Below are 7,500 nucleotides of genomic sequence, written 5' to 3'. Positions count from 1 at the left end.
CACACGATCGTCCGTCTCTTCTCTATAGCAGAAACCGATAAAAATACACCTCCCGAAAGAGAGTATATGGTGATTCTTTTTATATATATATATATATTTCGAAATACAACTGAACGTGGCGGAAGCGCACGGTGGTGGTCCAGCGAGGACACGCGACGACGGGGAATAAGAACTATTCGACCCGTTACGAATACGCATGCTCGTCCCGCACGATTTTAACACACACCGTGTTTTTCTCCAGTCGTCAAAGCGTTCGTGCGTCGAATTCGAAAAATAAAAAAAAAAGAAAAACACCTTTTCTCTCTCTCGGGGTAAAAGAGTCGATGTGTATTGTGTATAAAGGTTCTGCGAGAAGTCTCGTTTTGACGTGTGTTCCGCCGATAACGACGATCCTCCGAAACGGGGATACAGAAACGTTACACCTCACAACACGATCTCCGTCTCTTCTCTATAGCAGAAACCGATAAAAATACACCTCCCGAAAGAGAGTATATGGTGATTCTTTTTATATATATATATTTCGAAATTCAACTGAACGTGGCGGAAGCGCACGGTGGTGGTCCAGCGAGGACACGCGACGACGGGGAATAAGAACTATTCGACCCGTTACGAATACGCATGCTCGTCCCGCACGATTTTAACACACACCGTGTTTTTCTCCAGTCGTCAAAGCGTTCGTGCGTCGAATTCGAAAAATAAAAAAAAGAAATACACCTTTTCTCTCTCTCTCGGGGTAAAAAGAGTCGATGTGTATTGTGTATAAAGGTTCTGCTGCGAGAAGTCTCGTTTTGCCGTGTGTTTCGGTAACGACGATCCTCCGAAACGTACATCTCATTCGTAAGAGAGGAAGAAAACAATCTCCCTGGGGCCAGTCGGTAATATACCGACATACGACGTGTCGTGCACATCCGTCTCACGCACGGTATACAAAATATGAATAAAACGTGTGTAGTCTCTCTCTCTCTCGACTTCTTAATATTTTCTTTCACCTCTGACGCATCATTTCAGGTGACGTCGGGAGCGCGGGAAAAAAAATTTTTCTAAACACACGAAACCGTTCATCTCACGAACAGCCGAAAAAGTTGTCGCTCAGATCCATATCGCAGTGGAGCGGTATCCGCGGGCGGTCGTAATTGAACGACGCACGACGCCGCGAACACTCACGCGAGTCCATACAAACGATTCCGATCGTTTTGCAACAACTAGAACGTACACTGTCCGTGAAATTCACAGAATTTTCGCGTGTCCGCGACAAACGCCGACGAGACACCCATCGTTCGCTCGTACGTAGCATCCTTCTCTTAACCCGACTCAGAAACGTTCTTTGCGCCCTTCGGTAAAAAAACGTTCGATCCGAAGAGGTGAACGACGGCGGGGATTTGACAGAGCTACGCAAGCAGTGTATGGTACGTAAACGACCCTCAGCCAGGCGTGGTCCAGGAATTGTATCCGTGGACCGCAATGTGCGTTCGAAATGTCGATGTTCATGTGTCCTGCAGTTCACACGTTGACGCGCAATTAGCTGCGTTCTTCATCGACCCACGAGCCAAGTGATCCACCGTTCAGGGTAATCGTATAAATTTTATATTTCACATATATAATTTTATTCTCATTTGTTCGACCTAATATCTCTCTTCTTTCAAAGAGAAGATAAAAGTTGATACCTGAATCTCCGACCAGCGCGCGAAGGAGATTCAGGCGTCGCCTTGGAGACGACACCGAAGCCTTTCGAGACGAAAAACGTTCAAGTAATATGTATATATTTCTCGACGTTCCGGGCGTATAGTGCATTCAAAAACCCGCGAAAGACGCAGAAGACTCGCACGCGTGGAAACGACGGGGATATATTTTGTATCCTACCCGATACTGAATCCATCGCGTGCAGTCGACCCTCGCGTTCTTCCGATCAGACGCATCTATTGTTGCGCGCATGTTTTCGCGTCGCATCGCGCGAAACGTTGCACGAATCGTACCGATCGATCGATTGAAAGCAAATAATGAAAAAAGACTTCACAGCTGGCTCTTTGCCGGTCATTCGTCCCATGTTATCTCTTGCCGCGAAATTGGCGCGCAAGAGTTGGGTGTCAGACGCGCGGCTTTAAAACGAGCTTCACGGCCGGTCCCTTCGTTACCGCTTTCGTTCTTTCTCTCGGAACGACCATGAACGAACACGACGAGCGACGCTACGGCATACACACGTCCACGGATTCGATTAAAAAAACAGACTTCACAGCTGGCTCTTTGCCGGTCATTCGTCCCATATTATCTCTTGCCGCGAAATTGGCGCGCAAGAGTTGGGTGTCAGACGCACGGCTTTAAAACGAGCTTCACGGCCGGTCCTCTCAATTCCGTGTACGGTACACGCAAGATGCGGGTTCCACTTCCAGACTACCCGGTCCCTTCTCTCTACGAGAATCGATAGTAGAAGAACGGCTCGAAAACGCGTCTCAGAGACTAGGGGAAAAGAAGCGGTATGCGAGCGAAACGAAAACGCATTATGGAAACGTCGCGAAACAATGTTCGACGGTTGCTCGGTTCCAATCGTGCGGCCGTTTCAATTTCTCGTGCGCTTCACCGTCCCTCCGTAACTCTGGCCGATCGCGTATACCGAAGAGCCGACACGCGCAAAAACCACAGGCATTGTATACTGTATATATATATGTTACAGTCACAGCCTTCGCGCGTTTTACTCTCCGACGCGGGGTTTCCACGACGAAAGAGAGACAGTTTCGTGGCGGGTGACTCGGCCGAATCGCTACGACGGGTATTTCTATTATAGAACGAATCATCGCCACCCTTTACCAGTGCCCGACGAAGGAATCACAAGGTCATCTGGAGTTTACAATGCCAGCGACGGTAATTCCAACGAAGACCCGATAAGTCAACTCATCGTTCTATTTCTCCCCGTACAGAAAAGCGAATCGACGCTAACGCACCTCGCGCAAGCACGAACGTTCTCTTCGCGTGGATCATCCCATCGTCGAAAGATGTAAAGACGCATTGGAGATCGTGGTCTCTGGCGGGCTCATTGCACGCCCCACTGCATATCTTTCCTCGAATCGAGAATGATTCGTCCACTAAGGCTGCGAAACTACGCGTCGAGGAAACTAGGGGAAAGAAGCGGGATGCGAGCGAAACGACAATACATTATGGAAACGTCGCGAAACAATGTTCGGCGGTTGCTCGTTTCCTCCTGCGGACGTTTCATTGCTCGGGCGCTTCACGTCCCTCCGTAACCTTCGCGCGATCGCGTGCCCCGGAGAGCCGGCAACCGGTGAACCACAGGCGTATAAACTATAGTCTTCTATAGCAAGCCTTCGGCGGTTACTCTCCGACGCGGGGATTCCACGACGAGAGAGAATTTCGTGGCGGGTGACATCGGTCGAAACGCTACGACGGGTATTTCTATTATAGAACGAATCATCGCCACCCTTTACCAGTGCCCGACGAAGGAATCACAAGGTCATCTGGAGTTTACAATGCCAGCGACGGTAATTCCAACGAAGACCCGATAAGTCAACTCATCGTTCTATTTCTCCCCGTACAGACAAGCGAATCAACGCTATCGCACCTCACGCATGCACGAACGTTCTCTTCGCGTGAATCGTCCCATCGTCGAAAGATATAGCCGCTTGGAGATCGTGGCCCATCAAGTTCTTCCGTAACTCCTGCGCGATCGCGTACCCCGGAGAGCAGGCAACCGGTGAACCACAGGCGTATAAACTATAGTCTTCTATAGCAAGCCTTCGCGTTTACTCTACGACGCGGGGATTCCACGACGAGAGAGATTTTCGTGGCGGGTGACACGGCCGAATCGCTACGACGGGTATTTCTATTATAGAACGAATCATCGCCACCCTTTACCAGTGCCCGACGAAGGAATCACAAGGTCATCTGGAGTTTACAATGCCAGCGACGGTAATTCCAACGAAGACCCGATAAGTCAACTCATCGTTCTATTTCTCCCCGTACAGAAAAGCGAATCGGCGCTATCGCACCTCACGCAAGCAGGAATGATCTCTTCGCGTGGATCGTCCCATCGTCGAAAGATGTAAGACGTACAGAAATCGTGGTCCATCACGATTATTCGTAACTCTCCGAGTCGCGTATCTGAGAGTAGGGCAAACGGAGAACCACAGGCATAAATAATACTATATATTTCTTATATATAGTTAGCCTTCGCGTTTTACTCTCCGACATGGGGATTCCACGACGAGAGAGAGTTTCGTGGCGGGTGACTCGGCCGAATCGCTACGACGGGTATTTCTATTATAGAACGAATCATCGCCACCCTTTACCAGTGCCCGACGAAGGAATCACAAGGTCATCTGGAGTTCACAATGCCAGCGACGGTAATTCCAACGAAGACCCGATAAGTCAACTCATCGTTCTATTTCTCCCCGTACAGAAAAGCGAATCGACGCTATCGCACCTCGCGCGAGCACGTAACTACTCTTCGCGTGGATCGTCCCATCGTCGAAAGATGTAAGACGCACGGAAATCGTGGCCCATCAACGTTTTTTTGTAACTCTGCCGATCGCGTATCACAGAGCCGAGACGCACATACCACAGGCGTATAATACCGTTTTCTTTCGTATGGTAAGCCTTCGCGTTTACTCTTCGGCGCGGGGTTTCCACGTCGAGAGAGACTTTCGTGGCGGGTGACATCGGTCGAAACGCTACGACGGGTATTACTATTATAGAACGAATCATCGCCACCCTTTACCAGTGCCCGACGAAGGAATCACAAGGTCATCTGGAGTTTACAATGCCAGCGACGGTAATTCCAACGAAGACCCGATAAGTCAACTCAACGTTCTATTTCTCCCCGTACAGAAAAGCGAATCGACGCTGTTGCACCTCACGCAAGCACGAACGTTCTCTTCGCGTGGATCGTCCCATCGTCGAAAGATGTAAGACGCACGGAAATCGTGGCACATCACGTGTTTTCGGAACTCTGTCGACCGCGTATCTCAGAGACGACGCGCGCGAACCACTGGCATATACTATTATATATCGCGTTTTACCCTCCGACGCGGGGATTCCACGACGAGAGAGAGTTTCGTGAGCGGGTTGACTCGGAAGAAACGCTACGACGGGTATTTCTATTATAGAACGCATCATCGCCACCCTTTACCAGTGCCCGACGAAGGAATCACAAGGTCATCTGGAGTTTACAATGCCAGCGACGGTAATTCCAACGAAGACCCGATAAGTCAACTCAACGTTCTATTGCTCCCCGTACAGAAAAGCGAATCGACGCAATCGCACCATACGCGTGCACGTAACAACTCTTCGCGTGGATCGTCCCATCGTCGAGAGACGTAAGTTTCCATACTATGAATTCGCGTTTTACTCTCCGACGCGGGGATTCCACGACGAGAGAGAGTTTCGTGAGCGGGTTGACTCGGAAGAAACGCTACGACGGGTATTTCTATTATAGAACGCATCATCGCCACCCTTTACCAGTGCCCGACGAAGGAATCACAAGGTCATCTGGAGTTTACAATGCCAGCGACGGTAATTCCAACGAAGACCCGATAAGTCAACTCAACGTTCTATTGCTCCCCGTACAGAAAAGCGAATCGACGCAATCGCACCATACGCGTGCACGTAACAACTCTTCGCGTGGATCGTCCCATCGTCGAGAGACGTAAGTTTCCATACTATGAATTCGCGTTTTACTCTCCGACGCGGGGATTCCACGACGAGAGAGAGTTTCGTGAGCGGGTTGACTCGGAAGAAACGCTACGACGGGTATTTCTATTATAGAACGCATCATCGCCACCCTTTACCAGTGCCCGACGAAGGAATCACAAGGTCATCTGGAGTTTACAATGCCAGCGACGGTAATTCCAACGAAGACCCGATAAGTCAACTCAACGTTCTATTACTCCCCGTACAGAAAAGCGAATCGACGCAATCGCACCATACGCGTGCACGTAACAACTCTTCGCGTGGATCGTCCCATCGTCGAGAGACGTAAGTTTCATAGTAAGCCTTCGGCGTTTTACTCTCCGACGCGGGGATTCCACGACGAGAGAGAGAGTTTCGTGAGCGGGTTGACTCGGAAGAAACGCTACGACGGGTATTTCTATTATAGAACGCATCATCGCCACCCTTTACCAGTGCCCGACGAAGGAATCACAAGGTCATCTGGAGTTTACAATGCCAGCGACGGTAATTCCAACGAAGACCCGATAAGTCAACTCAACGTTCTATTTCTCCCCGTACAGAAAAGCGAATCGACGCAATCGCACCATACGCGTGCACGTAAACAACTCTTCGCGTGGATCGTCCCATCGTCGAGAGACGTAAGTTTTCATAGTATTAATTCGCGTTTTACTCTCCGACGCGGGGATTCCACGACGAGAGAGAGTTTCGTGAGCGGGTTGACTCGGAAGAAACGCTACGACGGGTATTTCTATTATAGAACGCATCATCGCCACCCTTTACCAGTGCCCGACGAAGGAATCACAAGGTCATCTGGAGTTTACAATGCCAGCGACGGTAATTCCAACGAAGACCCGATAAGTCAACTCAACGTTCTATTTCTCCCCGTACAGAAAAGCGAATCGACGCAATCGCACCATACGCGTGCCCGTAAACAACTCTTCGCGTGGATCGTCCCATCGTCGAGAGACGTAAGTTTTCATAGTATGAATTCGCGTTTTACTCTCCGACGCGGGGATTCCACGACGAGAGAGAGTTTCGTGAGCGGGTTGACTCGGAAGAAACGCTACGACGGGTATTTCTATTATAGAACGCATCATCGCCACCCTTTACCAGTGCCCGACGAAGGAATCACAAGGTCATCTGGAGTTTACAATGCCAGCGACGGTAATTCCAACGAAGACCCGATAAGTCAACTCAACGTTCTATTACTCCCCGTACAGAAAAGCGAATCGACGCAATCGCACCATACGCGTGCACGTAACAACTCTTCGCGTGGATCGTCCCATCGTCGAGAGACGTAAGTTTCCATACTATGAATTCGCGTTTTACTCTCCGACGCGGGGATTCCACGACGAGAGAGTGTTTCGTGAGCGGGTTGACTCGGAAGAAACGCTACGACGGGTATTTCTATTATAGAACGCATCATCGCCACCCTTTACCAGTGCCCGACGAAGGAATCACAAGGTCATCTGGAGTTTACAATGCCAGCGACGGTAATTCCAACGAAGACCCGATAAGTCAACTCAACGTTCTATTGCTCCCCGTACAGAAAAGCGAATCGACGCAATCGCACCATACGCGTGCACGTAACAACTCTTCGCGTGGATCGTCCCATCGTCGAGAGACGTAAGTTTCATAAGTAAGCCTTCGGCGTTTTACTCTCCGACGCGGGGATTCCACGACGAGAGAGTGTTTCGTGGCGGGTGACTAGGCCGAAACGCTACGACGGGTATTTCTATTATAGAACGAATCATCGCCACCCTTTACCAGTGCCCGACGAAGGAATCACAAGGTCATCTGGAGTTTACAATGCCAGCGACGGTA

General features: G+C 49.9%; 1 non-coding gene across 1 annotated transcript; it reads right to left on the bottom strand.

Moving 5' to 3' along the window:
- Positions 1–1,415: 1,415 nt before the first annotated feature.
- Positions 1,416–1,570, bottom strand: LOC143176620 (5.8S ribosomal RNA). Its single transcript, XR_013001144.1, has one exon. It is a non-coding gene; the product is annotated as a 5.8S ribosomal RNA (ribosomal RNA).
- Positions 1,571–7,500: the final 5,930 nt, after the last annotated feature.

Source organism: Nomia melanderi, unplaced genomic scaffold, assembly GCF_051020985.1.
Source record: "Nomia melanderi isolate GNS246 unplaced genomic scaffold, iyNomMela1 scaffold0675, whole genome shotgun sequence".
Classification (NCBI taxonomy): Eukaryota; Metazoa; Arthropoda; class Insecta; order Hymenoptera; family Halictidae; genus Nomia; species Nomia melanderi.
The sequence above is the reverse complement of the archived record's forward strand: the minus strand, read 5'-3'. Positions and strand labels throughout refer to the sequence as shown.